The sequence below is a fragment of the Manis javanica genome, chromosome 6, assembly GCF_040802235.1.
Source record: "Manis javanica isolate MJ-LG chromosome 6, MJ_LKY, whole genome shotgun sequence".
Classification (NCBI taxonomy): Eukaryota; Metazoa; Chordata; class Mammalia; order Pholidota; family Manidae; genus Manis; species Manis javanica.
Window position 1 is genome coordinate 138,931,308 of NC_133161.1, and position 19,902 is coordinate 138,951,209.

The following is a 19,902-nucleotide window of genomic DNA, read 5'->3' on the forward strand; positions in this document are numbered from 1 at the left end:
CTTGGACTTCAGAGGGTCAAGTTGTCCCCTTTTCTTCTTAAATCAGACCACCAGTGTCTGAGATTTCAATGGACGTGGGGAGAGTTGAAATAGTGATTTATGATTCATCTTTTGTGCCACAGGAGGGGACTCCGTAGATGCAGGTTTTATTTCAAAAGAAAGAAGAACTGTCTGACAAATAGAGCTGCCTCAAGATAGAAAATGTTCTTTTGGAGGGGAGTGAGCTCTTTATTACTAGACATGTTTTAGTGGCATTTGCAAAAGATACTGTGGAGAGGATCTCTTCCTGGGGTGCAATATTGGACCACTTGACCTCTCAGGACCTTTGTAGTACTAAGACTCCATAAATAGGCTCTTATGAGAGAGCTGCTCTACATAAATACCACGTACATGATTTTGGAGGGAGAAATGTGTTAAAAATGTCCAACAGCCATTGGATAAATAACTTCTCAAACCAACCCTAAAGTAAGGACAGCCTCCACGTGCTGGCACTTTTCACGTTAAATCTAATTTTTAGTCTCTCACTAACACTGTCAAATATTCTGTCTTATTTAAAGAGAAAACAGGGACTTTTCCAATAATCTGAGTGTTATCAGTATTGGAAATGATACTTTACATGTATACTATCTGCTACCTTTTTATGTAGGTACACATTGGAGCATTAACTTGAAGCCATCTGTTGGCCCAGTTAATTATCACTCCTGCAAGAAATTAAATATAAAGTAAAAATTACACCTCTTGTACCTCTATTTTCTTTTCCTTACCCAAACTTTCCTACACTTGGATTTCAAAGGAGAGAAATAACTCTCATGGGAGGAGAAAGACCAGTATCAGTGATTTATCCAAGCCACAAAACTATATTCAGGATATTTTCTGGAGTCCATCGTTGTTTAACCATGTATACATCTTGTATCTGTAAATATATGGTAGTAATTTATGTTAATCATTGATATTTAGAATGACTGAAGGGGATCTAGAATCCCGAATCACCAAAATAATGTTTTCTCTACAAATCAGAAAACTGTACTGAGTTTTTACTGTTTTGTGTTTATGCATACATGTATAACCCTCTGTATACCCTCCCTGTAACCTATGAGCAGGTCTCTTTATATCTCTCTGTGTTACCATTACCTTATCCTTATCCCTTCAGCCTTCTTTTCAAAATTTGGGAGAAGGATGAGAAGAAGATTCAGACTGTGAGACAAAAAAATCTATGTCCTTAAACTTCTCCTACCTCATCTCCCTCTCTCCAGTCTTGGTTTTTCCCCTAACAAGTCATCCATTTTCTACATTTTGCCAGAGTAATGATTTTCCTAAAACATAAATCTGATCATGTGACTGCCATCCTTAAATTCGATTTTTCCAAAGTCCCTGAGTTGCTCACTTATGAAAGCCAGGTCTTCCAATAGGATATAGAGGCCTCTTTACCTACCTGGTGCTTCTGTCATCCTCTGCTACTTTGCGCTCCTTGAATATACCTGCTTATACGTCTCTCATGGCACTGGTGTTGTGTCACCGTTGTATGCATATCTGTCTCATCCTTACCGTACTCCTTAAGGACAATGTAATTTTCCTCTCTTGGTGATCATTCCTCATACTCTTTCCCTTGTACTGTGCTGAACAAATACTCAGCACCCAAATACTCCAAGTGTATGAGTGCTAAAGCAGTGCTTCTCAGACTTTAATGTGCATTTGAATTTCCTGGGGAATTAAAATGCAGATTCTGATTTAATAGGTCTGGAGTGAATCCCAGATTCTCCCTTTCTAACAAGTTTCCAAGTGATGCTGCTGCTGCTGCTGCTGAGTGAACCACAGTAAGTAGCAAGATGCTAACCTGTCTTCTCTAGATCCTTGGATGATTTCAACACACAATTCTGCTCTTAAAAATCAGTGAGCCTCCATGTCAAGGTCAGGTATACCATAGCTTCAAATAATGAAGATTAAAGAAAGCTTTAGATAAAGATAAAATAGCTAAATGTTGAAGATACTAGGACATCTATTTTCACATTTTTACTGGAATGCCTGAGTAATAATATTTGAGAAAGTATATACGTAACATATGTATTTTTTGCACTGTGCAACATTATTTGGTGTCCAGAGAGCTGATGTCATATTTTGTCTCTGTGCTTTTTAAATACTCAGTATTGCAGGAATTCTCCTGCATATATAGGAACTAAAAAGTGCATTCTGGCTTCTCTCTCTTGCCAGGGAAGTGTCTGACAGTTATTGGCTTTTTAGGGTATCAGAATAAAAGTAATGAGTATTCTCTATTTGACTATAATTTGATATCTGCTCATTGAGTAATTATACACATTGCTTGGTTGGAGGTAAACTTGGCAAGGGGGATGAATGTTTAATGGATAAAATCCTACTTTTATCAGGCCATGAAATTACTGAAGTGACATCAGAACTTGGCAGCCTCTTTTATTCCAATAAAAAGAAAAATAGCATTACAAGCTAGGGATAAGACATTTTTCCTGCCTATTTATTTTGGCTTATTTTCATGGTTTTGGCCTCAGGGTGTGTATGTGTGTGTGTAACCAAATAACAACACAGTGAATAACAGGCAGGAATTAGGGAGTGAACAGTTTCCACTGGCTCAGACATACTGTTTATCACTCGCTTCTATTTCAGTAATTTAAACTGTTCCTCTCAGATTGACGACTGTGAGAGAATAAGGGTGGGTATGAAGAATCCTCATCTATAAAGTGGAGTTAAGTGTCACTGTTTGGTTTGATGTTACATAGCTTGCAGTATATTGAAAAAGTTTGATGATAGGCTTTTGAATGGTTGTGAGAGGGTGAACGTCAGAACGTGATCATGAATGTGACAGTACAGTTTTGTAGAAAAGGTGCTGTTTGTTTCCTCTTTATAAACACCAGTAAAATAACATCAAATTACTAATCGGTGCAGTTTGATTGAATACAGTTTCGATCTGTAGATTAGATTAGATTTTTAAACGTTAGCATAATTTAGTGATAGCTCAGATACCAGGATTTCAATTCAGTGTCCAAGCACCTGAGCTGTTCCAGTAGATCTAGGGACTATTAAATATGGAGAAGATACTTTTCTAGTTCTTAATAGATTGTTAGACTCCCAAGTAGAATGACAGTAAAGTCTTACTATTATATTGTGCCATAATTGACCCTGTGGTTCATCTAACTGTGATCCCCTTTTTAAGCAAGGTCATTTTGTTGTTCCATTAAGTCTGGGATGTTCATCCAAAATGAAATTACATGTTTTATTCTACAGTAAGAAGGGTTATAGTTTTGGTGGGTTAAACTACATTTTACACCTAATTCTAAATACATATGTCCACTTAAGAACATATTTTCAAGTTGTATTATAATCTGCTTAGAATGGTTTTGATCTCTAAATCAGTTCTTTTGATTCCTATTTATTGAAAATTAGGCTTTTTTTTTATGGTCAAGTCCTTTTTGAGATTAAAATAAAAACAGATCAAAATTCTCCCCCGAGTTCCTAATTTCAAGCTCTAGTCATCACATTTTAAATTGTTTTGTATTTTAGTTGGACTTATCTTTTAAAAGAAATTTTAATACTCCTGTTTGGACTGTAGACCTACATAGGCCTTTTGTATAATTTTCATCATACATTTTAGAGCTAAAGTTTTTTTTCCTTTTTTTTTAATCTCATGGCTACCAAAGCCAATTTTGAGTCACTGTGAGATGGGTTGTTAGCAAGCACATTAGGTCTCTCATTAGGTTAGCCAGCACAACTGTCATTATTTGTTGTTTTGTTTGTGTTTGAGGTTGTGTTTTAGGAGAGCTATTGTCATAGTGGTTATGTCTTAAAATAATTTCACATTTGTTACTATGACAGCAGCCACAGTGGGGTTTTTAATCATACAGTACAGCTTGTGCAGAGATTTGATACCAGTGTTTTGCAGCATCAAATAAATTTTAGCTCAGGGATTTGACTACATACATCTTACTGATGTTAATAGGAATGTTGTAGCTGACTCTAAAGTGGGTTTCTAAGTAGAAACCTTCTCAGTCCAGGCTGTATCCCACTTCACATGAAAATAACAGTAGAAATTGTTTTAAGAAAAATGATCAATGTTTTACTCATTTTTTTCTTCCAGATAGGTAAACTATTAGGGAAAAGATAAGGATTAGCTCTGTAGAACGAAGATGTTCACACTTTATCAGATTCATGCTTTCTTACCTAGTTGTACATATATGCAGACTACTTGTTGTGATTATGGATGTCAGCTGCCCATGGAATCAAGTTAACAGGCCCACATATCAGACTCCTGAGGCCTTCAACAACCAAGAATAAGAAACTGTGTTTTGAATTTTTCATTTGTACAATTAAGGATTGTTTTTCTTCATGTTGAAAGGTGGGTTTTCTGGAAAAAATTCTTTCATTTGACGTTTGATAGGCAAAAAGACCCCATTTGCTTCTAAAAGTTCTATCTAATTTGCTGAGGAATACTTTTGTGTCTGATTCACCTCTAGTGAGGGAAACTTGGGCAACTTAACATAAGTAACGTGGTGACAAAGGAGTGAGTATTGCTTTTGCGGAAGGCAACCCCTGTCTGGGTGCCCTGCAGACTTAGAGGAAGGGGGGCGCTCTCCTCTCCTGGTGTGGCACGCACAGACGGGTGTTGGAGGAACCAGGACACTCCTGCGCTCCGTAGTTCCTTGCTAGGGAATTGCTAATCCCAACACTTACTCCCACTTTGTGGTTCTTTTAATTCCATACACAGGATAATTTTCTCTTTCCCTCTGTTTCTGATGGTGATCATTTCTTTGATAATTTTTATAGAGCCTTTTGTTCCATGTAAAGTGTTTTAGTTTCTGTTTTTTTTGCTATTTACAAAAAATGTACGAGATAGTAACATTTTCACGAGACTAGAGATCATGAAGACTATAAATGATTGACCATTGGGTTCAGTACCAGAGTTTTAATATCGTTCAAAGTTAGATGATCTTTATAATGTCTCTGTTTAATGTTGGAAAAGGAGGTTTTTTGAAACTGTTACAGTCTTTTCAACTTTAATTTAGGTTATAATTGTACATTGCCTGTGCTTAGGAATAGAATAAAATAAACTCTTAAGTTCTTTTTTTTCTCTTTGACATTTCTAAACCACAAACTGCGTTCTAGATTCTACTGACCTAATGCAAGATACTGAAGTGAATTTTGTCTAAGGTAAAATTGACTCCTGGTGTCTTGTATTTTTAAACTCTTTCCTCTAAAGAGGTCATTTCTTTCTCTTTTCTTTTGTCCTGTCCTCTGGGATCCTAGCTTTCTAATGTATTTCTTTAAGGCCAATACTTGGATGCTTAGAAATTCTTTAATTGTGTATTCCAGCTGAAATGAAGTCTGAAAACCCTCTCTAGTTATAGGTAAAGTGAGGAAAATAGCAAAGGGATCTTTTTAGAAATAAATCTCATTTTACATTTGTGTCTTTGGTTGTGGAATGAATATAAAATCTAAACTGATAGGCTTTTTCTCTTAACTGTTGTTGCATGGTATCCCTATATCCAGAGTATGACAGATGATACTGAGACATAATTTGGTTTTTCATTTCTTGGGTATGTTGGAAAATGATTCCAAACTTTGCACTTCTAGGTGAGTCTTTGAATATTGCTTTTGTCAATTGTTAGCGATATCTTGTTTGTATGATATCACTGTAATGTTGGCTAAAGCATTTAACAGTAGCTAAGTTGTGTTATTTTGGTGTAGATCAAAAGATTTAACGCAGTAGTTTAAAAATGGTTTTGATGATCAGATTGAGAAGGAAAGAAAGCAAAGTAGATATTCTTAAAGGCAAATCTTACCCCTCCTCGTTCACGGGAGTGGAGACAGAGTTGTAAAAGCAACAGAGTCCAGCTCCCAGTAAGAGGTGTGAGGCTGTTTATTTTCACTCTGGAGATGTATATACTACAGAAGGAAAACGCTGGCCTTGCTTAACCCAAGCAAGTCATTACTTATCTACAATCTGGCAAGCAAGTTGATTAAGGTTGACAGAGCTCATATAATATCAGAACCAGGCTCTCTGAATGATTGATGAGGCTCGTCTGTAAGTTTTTTTTTTTTTTTAAGAGGAAAACTGAACAAGAATAAATACTTGTTCAAGTCTCTGTTGCAAAGTATAAGCCAAGTTTATAATGTAGTTGTATCTATAGTGATTAATATGTATTCATTTGTATGTTGCTTTTTAGGTTATAATTAAATTGCATTAAAGTAACATTTTTATGTCAGCAGGTTAATTTGGTTTTTATATAGATTCTTGAACTTTTAGAGATCTTGTCTCTACATCTTTTAAAATATGGTTTTCTTTGATGTTATATATTCTTTAGCATAGTAGAATTTTTAACGTATAAAGAATTTTCTTTTTCATCCTCAAATGAAAGTGAATTATTTGGAAGTCTTTGGCTTTAATATAAGGCATTTATTTTCATTTTCAACCCCTTTCTAACTGTAGAAAAATGATTTGGACAGTTGTAGCATATTTGGGCTATTGAACGTTGCTGCAGACCTCTTTGCTGCATTATTTGTTCTGTTCTTCTTCTCATTACCAACATTGATTCTGTAGGTGACTGGAATATGCCAAATATTCTTGGCAACACTTTAAATCATTTCCTACTTAGACTGTTGAGTCCAGCTAACGAAGACCATTTCTTGTTTTTTAATCATCATAAGATGCTTAGTAGAAATGGGTTTAGGACTGGGAATGCCCCCCATCCCCCAACACCCCCCCCCCCTTACTTTTAGGAAATTTAGCATATGAAACTTACAGATTAATGAAATGGTTGAATTGAGAATGAATTGATTTTCCATAAATGGAATTTTCTTACCCTGGGAATTCCCAGGCCGTGATCTACATAAGGGCTTAGACTAGGGTGCTGTCTGTGGAGTCCAAGTGCCTGGGGTCAAAGCCGGACTCCACCGTGCCCAAGTGACACAATCTCTCTGTGCTTTTGTGTTCCCACCTGTGTAATGGGAACAGTAGCTCACCAGGCTCCTGGGTCATCTCATGGGCTCCTCACAGAGAGTGAGTGATACTGCATAGGTGCTGCTTAAATGTGAACAGTTGCTGTTCCCGTTGTTGCTATGAGATGGGACTTGTATTGACAAAATGTGACACTGTGAAAGGCTGAATTAGAGACTGTTGAGTCAAAATGTGTGGGGATTAAACTTTAGGGATCTACAAATGTGGGAATAAACTAGAACTGAGTTTATGTTTTTGTGCTTGGATTGGCTAGGACATGGTGCCTAGCAGAGAGAGCAGTTAGGTGAGTGCTGTAATCGTTCATGGTGAGCTGATGGATGAAGTCCCACATCCCCAGACAACTGAACACCCACTTGATTTTCTTGCTCCAGATTTTCAGTTTAATATGTGCTCTCTCCTTTCTCCTTCTCCTTTCCCCAAGCCCAGTATAAACATACTTCAGTTCAGTATCAGGAAAATGAAATTTATTTCTACCTAGCCTTATTCATGTTCTTAAAAGCAAAGGCTGTTGATTGTTGGAACCCTTTGCTAAATTTTCTGTTGGTAATTTTCCCACCAGAAGTACAAGTGTTGTCATCAAGGGGAAATGCCTGTGCTTTCTAGAATTTTTATCTGAGTTTGACTCTTCTATCTGTTCTTTCACATTGCCTACTTTTTCTGGGGGTTTATATATGGTCAGAACAGATAAAACCCTTAACTGGGATTGGTAGTATTAAAGACCACTAATAAAGGGCCATTCCCAGGTTGTTTCACAGACAGAAACAGAATAGACCGGGGCTCATCAGATGCAGATATTTGACTTGGAGATAGGCCAGTTGTGGGCATTGTCAGCCCCACCCCCACCACGCCCCTATTTTGTTTCTGGCTGGCTAGGGTGACTATAAATTGCCCTCAAGTGACTGTTATGATTGAGATTTAGCAGCGGAGGGGATGCCACAGAACTGTCCTGACTTGTGGAATGGGGCAGGACAAGTGGGCTTGTCCCCCTTTCAGCCAAGCATTGCCTCTTTATCCTGTAGTTTCTTTCTGTTGTCTGAGGGGATGGTAATAATGCTTCAGGAAGGAGATGCTTGTCTTACATTTTGTTGTTTAAAAATTTTTTTTTTTTTTTGGTGTTAAGAATTCCACCCATTTCTTCTATCCCACTGGTTGGCCCAATTATATTTTTAATCTGTGGAATTCAGATTTTAGGGAAGTGTAATATTGAATGTGTTTGCAGAAGAAAACACAGTATCACAGCTCTACAAATGCACAGACTTCTCAGACATTCCTCTGGGGCCTTTATTATAAAATAGAGGATAAAGCTTGGTTGTATGCATTTATAGAATTTTCTTAAGGTAGTGGTCTTCATGGCAATGGAGTTAGGTGGCATTTACAAGATTAAATTTTTTTAACCTTTTTGATTTTGAGGAATGTGAACCTTCTATTTGAAACTCTAATTCCTGTCCTAGCACCCAACCCCATTTTCAGCTCAGATTTGCAAAGATGTATGTGATCAAATAAATAGCTGTTTGTTTGATTAGCCAACATAATCTCTTAACTAAGATGATAATGTTCTGTATTTTGCTAAAAGGGGGTTAGGACTCAAACTTAATGTGTGACTTTTTTCAAGGGGAAAAATTCTCATGAAGTCCTAATTTTGATGAAGTAATTTTCATTATTAATCTCATTTAATCATGTACAATGTAAACTAGATGCAAACGTACAACATTTGTGAAGTAAACACCGACAAAACCACGCAACTAATATAATTCAAAAATTTTTAATGATCTTAAAATTTTTTTAGGTTGTCAGTGTTGAGTTTAATAGTAGAAAGATGGCTTTTGCTTATTTTATATCTCACTTGCCTATTTGATTTGGCTTTTTTTATTTTAACATTCTTCTTAACAATGAGCTTGTTTTTAACTGCTGGTCCAATAGTTTGTGGTCCAACCACTTTATAAGTGCACTGTGATATAGCATACTGAAAAATTAAAAAGACCTGTTCAATGAAATTTATATATGTATTAGTATTTATTTCCTGTTGATGAACCACAGTGATAAATAGGGGCTTTGTAGTATGTGTGTTCCTGCTGTTGTATAAGGCTATCTGCTGGGTTATATGTTGTTCAGATTTGTCCCACTATGCTGTCACATCCCATTTTTCTTTCTTACCTATATCAAAACTTCCTTGGTACAGCATTCTGCAACATCACTTACCTTTACATGTCATATGATCCAAAGGCACAAATGCAAATTGGGCACTGAAATCTTGTGTCATGTCTTTATTGTCTGGCTCATGACCCACAGTAAGCTTACAATAATTTGCATTGCAGCACTGCAGAAACACCATGAAGTTTTTAAAAAATTATTTTCATACTTCCAAAATTCCACCTGCAGATTAAGGTTGGGATAAAGAACTAAAACCTGGTAGGTTGGAGAATCTTTCCAGAATGAGAAGTGACTGTGGCTTCAGACTGAAGTAAATGGGCACAAAACCAGACCTGTACTCAGCCTTTCTTTTATTCAGGAAGCTGCATGTAGAACAGGAAAAGCATGGGCCTGGGCTTGCCCTGGGTTCAAATCTCACCCCTGAGGCTATCTGAGCTTTCTGCATTTCTGTCACCTCATTTGTATAATGGAAATAATACCTGTCTTTAAGATTGTTGTGAGGATCGTTAATAATATATGGTAAGACCTTTCACCCATAAACTTAGTAACTGCCGCCATTCTTATTCTTTGGCATAATTAATCTCATAAGACAGATGTTTGGTAAGATGCGTAAACATATGTATAGCATGTTTCTGCACAGACCAATTTTTCTCTGCCTATTGGAAGCAAGAGGCAAGGATGGAGCAGACTATCAGAGTTATTTGGTAAGGGTTTTCATACTGCAAGCAGAGCCCACCTCATTTCCAAGTGACCCATGATTACCATCGGGGATGTATTATTTCTCTCCTGCGCTGATGCAGAAAGATGGCTGAGATCTACTGACTGAAGCACTTAAGTCTTCCTCCAGTAGCTTTATATACATATTTGTACAATATTTTAAAATCCTAATTTTATAATTGCTTATCATAAAGGTGAACTTATTTATGCAAGTAAATTAGCAAATTGATACTGCCTGACATTGACAGATGATGACTGACCACCTCACATGTACGTATAAATGAGCATTGTGGCAGATGGCTGAAAAAAATGGAATTGTTTTCCTTAGATGTTTATTTACCAAATTCAGGACTTGGAAAAAAAAGTGTTGCCAGGGGGTGGGATAGGTTGGCTTGATGGTTTTAAGGGAATTTAGAAAGCTATTTGTGGTTTGACCCAGTTAATTTGGCCAGTACTCTGAAGTATATTTGAAATTCCTCCTAGAGAGTGAACTTCCTATTTAATAAGAGCATTATGTGGCAAAATTTTGTTTACGTGGTTTTGACTATGCAAAAATTACTGTCATATTGCAGGAAATACAACTCTGTAATGAAAAACCTATTTCAGTCTGTAATTCCGATTTCTGTCACAAGTGCATGAAGAGAGTCTATTGCTTTGTTTCAGCTACAAGTTCTTAAAACAGTCTGAAAAGTAGAGATTTCCATTTGCCCACTGTTGGTCTGTGTTTTGCAGACAGCTGACTCATTTCTGTTTGTGAGCAAAGTAATAATAGTGCTTCTGGTGTTGTCTGTAGTATTTTTTTCCTTAGGTTTAAAAGAACTTTTTGGTAACATTCTTTATTCAAATTCTTTTCTCCTTTGCCTACATTTTTTGGTAATATTACATCACTCAGTTTGTTAGTCACTTGACTTTAGTACCTGTCAAATGATGTATCATATAACTTAGCTATTGAATTTTTTAAAAGTGGCATAATAAAAAATGATATGGGTGTTCACATCCATTGAGGCCAAGTGAACCCAGTGAAAAGGATAGAAGGCATGGATGCTGTTGCTCTTAAACAGCTGTTTGATCATGTTAGACCATCCTCACCATTTCTCTTTTGGCTTACTAGAATGTTTTGAAACATATGAAGTTAATAGTTTGTTAAGTAACTTCGTAATTCCCAGGAAACATTACTGGGTTTCTCTCAGTATACGTTTTCTCATTCATCAACATTTCTTAAGAACTCATAACATGCAAGATATTTCCCAGATGTTGGATTTAGAGTGGTGAGCCAAGTCTTTTCCCTCATGGAACTGACAAACTAATGGTTAATCTAGATCTGGTAGAAAAAATCTCACATATGACCTATAAATATCTTGCCTACTTTTTTTTGTACAGTATAATGAGTCAGGTAAAATCAAGTTCTTCATTTTGCCTTCATAACTTCTCCTTGGCTACAGTTTTCACCCAGGGGCATCAGATTAAAATGAAAATCAAAGCCATTGCTGAAGAAGAAAAGAAGTTTTAAAACATGAAGTTTTAGAGTGGTATACCGGGATCCTGAGCAGGGAGGGTGATGGGAATTTTTTTGTTTTGAATATAGTGATGTGTATGACAAAGCTCCTGCCTCTGAAACACCAGCAAGGTGTAAAAGTTTGGCCTGTTTTTGGAGGGGAATGTTGCTAATGAAGAGTAAGGATGGCCCTCTGCGACCAGTTGGGTCTCTGAGTGGCAGAAACCTGTCAATGCTAAGAGTAAAAAGCTGCTTTAGGGAGATGGGTTGGTTGCAAAGCTGTGGGATATCTGTGTTTAGTCCTCCAGTAGGAGACACATGACTTAGCCTGTTTCATAACCAAATGATGGTATGGAGTTGTGACAACAATCTACTGAAATAAGACAGAGAACTTAAGTCTCGATTACCTGTTTTCTTAACATTGAGCTTCAAACCACCGTGGTTTCTAATGAGGATTTTATGTTTGTCTGCTGTAAAATGAGACATAAGTGAACAAAAGACATGTAGCGATAGCTTCCTAAAGTTGCGTTTATTGTAAAATTATTTTTTTGCCTGCCTTTCATTCTGCTCTGATGGAACAATGATTAATAGATGGCAGTTCTGAATTAAAAAAAAAATAACTCATGTGGCAAATGCTGGCAATCTTATATGGGACACAGAGGGGTTTCGCTTTATTTTAAAATGTTACTGGTTATTGAAATCCTGAAGTCTGGAAACCACTGCTGTAGGTTTAGTATAGTAGATGATCAGTGTACAATTATCCATATTTGGATATGGCCTCTTTGCTGTTCCCCAACCTGGATGCCTCTCCACCTGCAGGATTTATGCCCAAGTGTTATGAGGCCTCACTGTCAAGTAGGGCTCGCTCTCTGGCCACAGACTTGAATTGGTGTTTTCTTCTCCAACAGAAAGGGAAATGCCTTGCTTAGTTTTAAGTTCATTTTCATTGTTCCATATACTTAGGTTAGGAGACGAGCACCCGAGAAGTTTCTCCCTGTATAAAATCTGCCTTTTAAGATGTTTTATTAGTACGGCTGTTGGTTATTTTAATTAATAGTATGTTTTATTTGCACCCTGAGGCTGTTCAAACAAGTAATGTAATTCAAATAAACAAAATAATATCTGGCGTTTCGGAACCTGCCACCTGGGCGTTGACTTCTGAGGTGTTGTTACTTGGTGGGCAGAGAAGCTAGGAAGAGAAAACGAGGTGACTGTGGAGTCACGAAACGCTTTAGCTGTAAATTCTTGGAAAGCTTGAGAGCCAAGTAGCTTTCAGATTGGTGATGCACTTTTCCTCAGAAGCGATGGTTCTTTTTAAAGAAAAATGCTGAGTTTTCATGAGAAGACCTATCTTTCCCATTGCTTTACATGTTTTTAATATCTTTCACATGTTTCTAACAGTGTTACCAGAATTCTGTGCCAACCTTATGGGTAATTTGACTGTAAAATGGTGGATGACACTTTCACAAAGCAAGAAAATCTGCTAGCAAAATTTCTCCAGTTTCTTTACCTGAATATAAAATAAAGGGGCTACCTCTCCCACGTTTTTACAATGCAATTGTAAACTAGTCTTCAATTTTTTATTCCTTTAAACTTTTTTTTTCTCTAAGTGAACACAAACCCTCTTTTTGCTTGCAAACTGAACTGCTGGACTCCATGCTTCTGACTTAATTTTTAGAGCTAAAGTTGTGTTGATGTTCCACCTACCTTTGCTGGGTTCCTCCCCTGCCCCACCTGTTTCTGCTTTCATAAGTGCGGTCATTTTTGGAGTCGGCCAAAGATGAGGCAAAACTAGTGTTAGAGACACATATACAAGCTTTAAAATGTTTTTTGCTTGTTTGTTTCACTTAGACACAGTATTTGTAAATGTTTGTGGTAGAATTCTGAGCTACAAGAAAACTGAAGTTTTTTTCTCTCTTGCAGACAAAACCTAAGCCCCAGTAAGTCAGCAAATGTTCTACCTAACATTCTCTAGGAAAAAAAAATCAGCCAACATAGACCACTGTTAATTTTTAAAAATATTTAAAAACATTGCTATTAAAACATACTTAAATATTTTACAGTATTTTAAAAAATATTTTAAAAATTCAGGCTCCTGTCACTTCCTGAAACTTTTTTATACCTCAGAAAAGTTTTAAGCACTATTGCTTACGCTAATCCAAAGTTAAGGACGTCAGAGATTTAGGAAATCAGATCACGGTTTCTGTTGTCTTATTATACTTTATCTCCTCCCCACCCATATTTTTTCCACAGCTCCCTCTCATGTGTAATACATTTTTGTTGTATATGAATGAAACTGCTTTTCTGCTTCTGTACTACAGGTCGCAACTCCACTTATTGTCTGTCTTAGAAAATGGACTGAATGAAGAGATTTTAGAAAATTAAGCTAAGGATCTGACCCATAGCATTCCTGTAATTCTAAGACCCAAATTAATCATATGTCATTATGCAAAAATATAATTCTTCTAAATTTCATCAACAAACAAAACAGAAACCCCTCATGTTGTACGTAGAAGCCAGGGACGGCCAGTCCTTAAGAGGTCCAGCTACAAGCATATAAAGACGTATCAACATGTAAAATGTGTTCTGCCAATGTAAGGTATGATTAGTGTTATGTACACAGGAAACGTGTATAAATATGCATGCAGGAAGCCTTTTATGTTCATAGGAAATATAAAAAATTTTAAGAAATATACCAGAACTTAACGTATCTAAGTCAGAATTGTGTCTTTAAAAAGTCTGTCACGTTGGGAGTCTGTACATTTAACCTCATGTTGCTGTTGTTGTGCCAAGAAATTTGGAATTTTTTTTGGAATTACCTTTATTGGGTATGGTATTTTTTTCTTGGTGTTCTTGACTTTTGGGGGAACAGCCATTAATGAATAAATTGATGTTGGAGTTAAGACTCTATGGGGTTAAAAATCTGATATAATCATAACAATGAGAATGATATTTATGCCTGGCTTATTGCATTGACACCGAAAATAATTAACAAATAATTTTGCACAGAGCATCATTGGAATAAGTTTGTCTTCCAGGTTGGGTCTATCTTCTTCTGCTTTGGTTTTTCTAGTAGTGCATTTAAGTATTGTGTAAGCATGTATCTTCTGTATCAGTGTCCTTGACTATTTCTTTCTTCCCTCCTGTTTACCGGTGCTCAGTGTAATGTCTCAGTGCCACAGCTGCTGTTTGGTGGGTTTGCAGCCTATCAGAGTTCTTGCAGCAGGCTTTGCTTCATTTCTGGTAGACTGGGCTGGACCTAATGCTTCACAGCTCTCCCAGTTGCACTAAGCTTCCCACTCTATTGTGCTGTGTTTACAAAGATAACGTGGCATTAGTTGGTTTTTCTATATTCCAGTTCACCAGGGCGTGTAACTTGATCATTTCTTTCATTTTAATTGCCTATCAACGTTTTCTAGGGTTCAGGTTTTCTTCATACAGGCCAATATGTAGTGTTTGCTTATCTTTAAACTTATGAGTCCATTTGGCATGATTATATAGTGATTACATAGTAATCTGTGATTGACTTGTGTGTCGGCTTATGAATGTGCTCAACAGAATTCCATTGTCAGTGCACAGCCACGCACCCATGGTACCATGACAGCTTTGATGAAGCCAGGTCTGACCTAACTCCCATCACCGGTTTGGACAAAGCTGGGGCTCTGAGGAAATCTATGCAGCCAAGTTTAAAGAGGGTATAGGTACTTGGAAACTAGTATCACTATGTTCCTGGTCTCTGGGGAACGTAGAACTCAGCAGGTAGCATAATATGAAAGTCATTGTTGACACAGGTCCTGTGCTCAAACAGCTTTGATTCAGGTTTATTTGCAGCATAGATTTTTTTCTTAGATTTCTAGTTTTTTCTAATTTTGCTTTTTCCTAAATGTTTGACTGTGTACTTCAGACTATATTTCACAGAAATGAGTTTCTCCTTGAGGTTTTATTTCCTTGTTGTTAAAGTGAAATCTAAACCAAACCCCATGAGGGTGAGTCTCCTCTAACCGCCAGGAAAATTTGTTTCATTTGTTAAAGTCTAAGCAAAGTGTCAGACTTACTAACAGTTGCATTAATTTTAGTTAACTAACACTGATCTGGAGCTTTTTCAAATGTTTCCATATTCCTCCTCATCTCCATCGACCAAGGTGAGCCAAATGTCTGTCTGGATCTTTGTAATATCTGTCTATTCAAGATAACTCATTCTTAGCAAACTTAAACATTTTGCTTTTAGCATTTGTTTCGTGGTCACCATAATAACTCTGTTATTCTTCCCATCAAGCCAGATGCAGTGACTAACTTAGCCATCTCCTGAGTGCTGCACTGGTGGCAAGTGTTGATTCTGTGATGCCTGCAAAACAATCCCTTTGAAATTTGCTGTATTTTGTTTTTTTCTTAATAATCTCTCCCAAGTTGCTTTTTAGAATTTCATTGTATCTGTGCAGCTATGTTTTAAAATATTCATAATGCTTCTGTCCAGCTCATGGTGAGTGCCAGTATCTTTATCTCCATAATTCTTGGTTTCCTGTGCTCTAGAAGCAGGAAGAAATAGTCTCTTTGAAAGGGAGTGAAACAGGAACACTTGACTTTTTTTTAGACACACAAATATTGTGAATAGAACCTAATTCTGCTCTCACTCAGTCCCCTTCTCTTTCGATGTGTAATTAGGACCACATTGACGCTATTGCAGCTGGCAGCCCCTCACTGTTGCCTTTTTCTGCTTGTGACCTTTGATCTCAATGACCTTTCCTGGGGTTAGTCCTAGGGCCTTTTCATTGTGTTGGAACTGAAGGGGCTCATGTGGAGTTGATTATTTCTTTGCTCATTTGGCCTTTTTGGTGCCATAACTCCAAGTCACTTCCATTTTCTCCCTCTACTTTTGACGGTCCACAGTGAAAGGAAATGGTTTTGCCGGCAGCAGGATCAGTTTGTCTGCTCGGCTGACTCAATTGAGACTCGGGAGAAGTCGAGGAAAGGGTTGTGAGGTCTGGCGGTGTCGACAATTCTTAAAAAGTTGATCTGAGTGATGGCTTGATCGTTGCGTGCTCGTCAAATGGGTACTCAGAAGAGCTGCATCTCACACTGAGGGGTCTGCGTTCCGGTGAGAAGAGAACACTGCGAGTCACGGGCGAGTCACGGGCATGGGCCTGGGTGTTTGATAGGCTACAGCTCTGCTTTACGAGTTGTATGTTTCCTCTTGCTGCCTCTGAGCTACTTGGCAGGTCAGAGAATGCCTCATTGTTAATTGCACGTGACCACTTTATGGATCCTTTAATTTCTGGAAGAACCAAGAATAACCCCCAGAGATTAACCTGCTAACTATGAGGTGGTATATTTGTTGCAACTGGATTTATGCTAGCATTTTCTTTGCCTCTCCTCACCTCCCCCATCTCCTGCCCTACCCACTTTTCCAGTAAAATCACTGAAGGATGTGTGCCAGCTGTTAATCTCATTTTCGGAGACCCCGTGTGTAGAGCATGAGGACTGTCACTGATCAAAGGCTTTGCTGATCGCGAGGGAGTCAACAGTTAAGGAATGTGTCGGATTACCCTAAACTGCAGTACCTCTGAAAGGCATATGGGTGTGAAATTCAATGGCATTCTGAAACTTATTTTTTTAAAAGTCTGAGTGTTTGAGTTCGATCTCTAGAATATCATTTTCTGTCTTTAAGTTAAAAAAAATTTTTTTTTTATTAATAGTACTGGTAATGTGGGTTGTTTTGAATGAGGAATTGCTACCCCCTTCAAATGCAGTCTTTCTGTAGTATTCGGCCTGAACTCCCTTCGTCAATAGGAAGCGATGGTTGTCTGTCTGCTGTTGCCTGTCAAATCTCTCTTAAGACTCCAGGCTTTTTCCTGCTTGCCTTAAACTACATCTCTTAAGAGTTGCACTTATGTCCAGCGTAGCTCATCTCCACACCTTAAGATGTATTTCATTCCCTGCCACCCTTAAAATAGCCATAACAAACCATGGAAAACCTGCTGCTGCTTAAGTATTTCCTGTACTTACTATATTAATGCACGTCATCCACTCCCTTGTCTAAGTCAGAAACCTGGACAGTAGCCATGATTCCTTTATTTATGGTGAGAGCAGCAGAGAGAACAGAGACAGGGACAGATAATATATTCCAGAGATGTTGAAGGGATAGATTCTATCCCAATCCAAATCATTCACTATCCAAGTCCTATCACTTATACCTCTTTAAAAGGTATTTAATAGGTCCTGGTCTTAAAAGAAATTTTTTTAATGTCTTAAACTGATCCCCTGATATTTCTCTGGTGTAGGCCCCCATCTTTCACAATGGCCTTCTAACTTCCACTTTTCTCAGCCATATTCCCACATTGCAGCCTAACCTATTTTTCCGAGGCACAAGTCTGACCTTGTCTCTTGCCTGCTTAAAAGCCACTGATATCCCTGCTGAGGATAACAGCCAACACCCGAGCCTGAGCTGTGTTGTCCTTATGTTCTGGCTTCTGCTCACCTGTGTGGACTCACTGCTGACTGCTTACTGTCCTGTTCTTGCTCCACTCGCCAACCCTTCCTCTTTCACCTCTAATTCTGTACACACACCCCTCCTTCTGCTTGGGACGGGACACCCCTCCCCTTGTGTTTCCTTCGCCCCAGCCTGCCTCCCAAGCATACCCATCTGCTCCCCATAATCATCGGTTCCTCTGACAAGTCTTCTTAAGCCCTCCAGGTCACGTGACCCTGCACGCCTTCATGGAGCGCCTCCACCTGCTTTGCTCCGTGGCTCACCTGCCCTCCCTCACTTGACTGCTTTAATTTCTGAAACCACTTCCACTGATTTTGATGGGCAAAAATCCCATCCCAATCCAAGATAACCAGTTTTCACAGATGGGAAAGGAAATCGACTGAGCAATAAAAAATAAATTTGTATAAGTGGTAAACAGTGTTTTGAAAATAAATAGATACAGTGTGTTCTTAAATCCAAGGCAATGAGCTTATTGTGCTCAGCAACAGAGGAAGACTGGAGGGTGGTGGCTGGGGAAGGAGGGCTGGTGAGGAGTCCTTGCTCCAAGGGGGAGGAGAGGCGGCAGGAAAAGACATTCAGACAGGAAATCTTTTTTAAGGTGCATAGTGATCTTCATTCACATTGGACTTAAAAACAAACTTGCAGCACAGGAAAATGCGGCACAGCCAAAGGAAGGCTTGAACACAGGAGTGTGTCCCAGCTCGTGGAAATCTTGCACACCCACTGCAGACGGGAAGATGAGCAGAAAACGCCCATTGCCCTCTTTCTTATTTGGAATCCGTGCACACAACCCTGTGTTTTGGGTTCGTCCGAATATAGCAGGCCATTCAAATTCTTCTCCATGATATTTTCTGACTAAAAACCATGGTGTCATGTAAACCGGTGGGTGTATCCTTGCCCTAAGGTGTCATATTAAAGTAATACTTTTTAGTTTCTGATTATAAACGTTGTTATACTGAGTGAAAAGAAGCCATCCAAAAAGTGGAATAACTTTGCAGGAGCCCTGATGGCACAGAGGTTAGTCATCCTGTCAGAGAATTCTGTGTTCCGGAGGCTTCTGGAGTCACCACCCTCCCTCACCTGACAAGAAGCCTCATGAAGGCAGCTGTCCTGTCCTGACACACAGTGGGGCTGCACCAAGTATTTGTTGAACAAAAGATGAGTTCTGTGCTTTGAATTCTTTTAATACGTTTTACCCTCTCTTTACACTTATGACACTTTTCTTTATTCCTAACTTCATTCTGTTCATGCTCCTCTCTCATTTGGGCCGTGGCATCCTTTCTTTGAGGAATTCTGCCTTCCTCATATTCTGTGTTCCCTCACAGGATCTTGCCCCAAGTAGATTCCCTATATGTGGAATAAATTGATTGAATGAGTATTTCCTGGAAAGAGTAGGGTTCTTCCAGAAGTCTGGCAGGAAATCATGTTAACTGCTTAGCTAAATTATTCAGCTATTCAGAAGGAAGAAAACTTTTACAGGAGATTTAAAGTTAGATGTGATTGAGGTCAATGCAGTTCAATGGGTTTTTAAAAAGGGTATTACATATGTTTGACTTTCCTATTTGAAATTGTGCCAAATTATCTTGATAGTACTTGATCAAAATGTTTTAAATAGACACGTCTTATTTTTTTCTCTTGCTTAATTACTGTGGAAAACTTATTTTCAGATCAATAGTTGAGAACATGTTATGAAATAGATTGGAAAGAAGGATCAGTCCTTTTTTTTTTTCTTTGACATATCTTCTTGTAGAGTAACATAAGCATATGTAGGTTTTAACGAACTACTAATTAAATTGTGTACACACATTAACAGAATAGGAATACAGATACATAACAAAAGCAGACCTCCAATTACCAGCCATATCCAGTGAAACCAAGAAAACCAGTTAGGTACCCTAGGCATTTATGAAAACTTATCAATGATATGATGGATATTGTCTAACTGAATTTGAATAGTTTGAGAAAAATCAGACAAATTAAAACAGCACAATCCTGGGAACTGTTCACATCCAATATGTTCTTTTTTTTTTTTGAGAGGGCATCTCTCATATTTATTGATCAAATGGTTGTTAA

General features: G+C 38.0%; 1 protein-coding gene across 16 annotated transcripts in view; it reads left to right on the forward strand.

Annotated features, from left to right (window-relative positions):
* Positions 1-19,902, forward strand: part of CDON (cell adhesion associated, oncogene regulated) — a 94,693-nt gene that overhangs the window by 7,107 nt on the left and 67,684 nt on the right. For 2 of the 16 annotated variants that reach the window (XM_073239524.1, XM_073239528.1), the window contains exon 2: positions 1,736-1,814. The exons of the other annotated variants lie outside the window; for them this stretch is intronic. The gene's annotated coding sequence lies outside the window, so the exon portion shown is untranslated. The remainder of the gene's footprint in view (positions 1-1,735; positions 1,815-19,902) is intronic. 16 annotated transcript variants of the gene reach the window in all.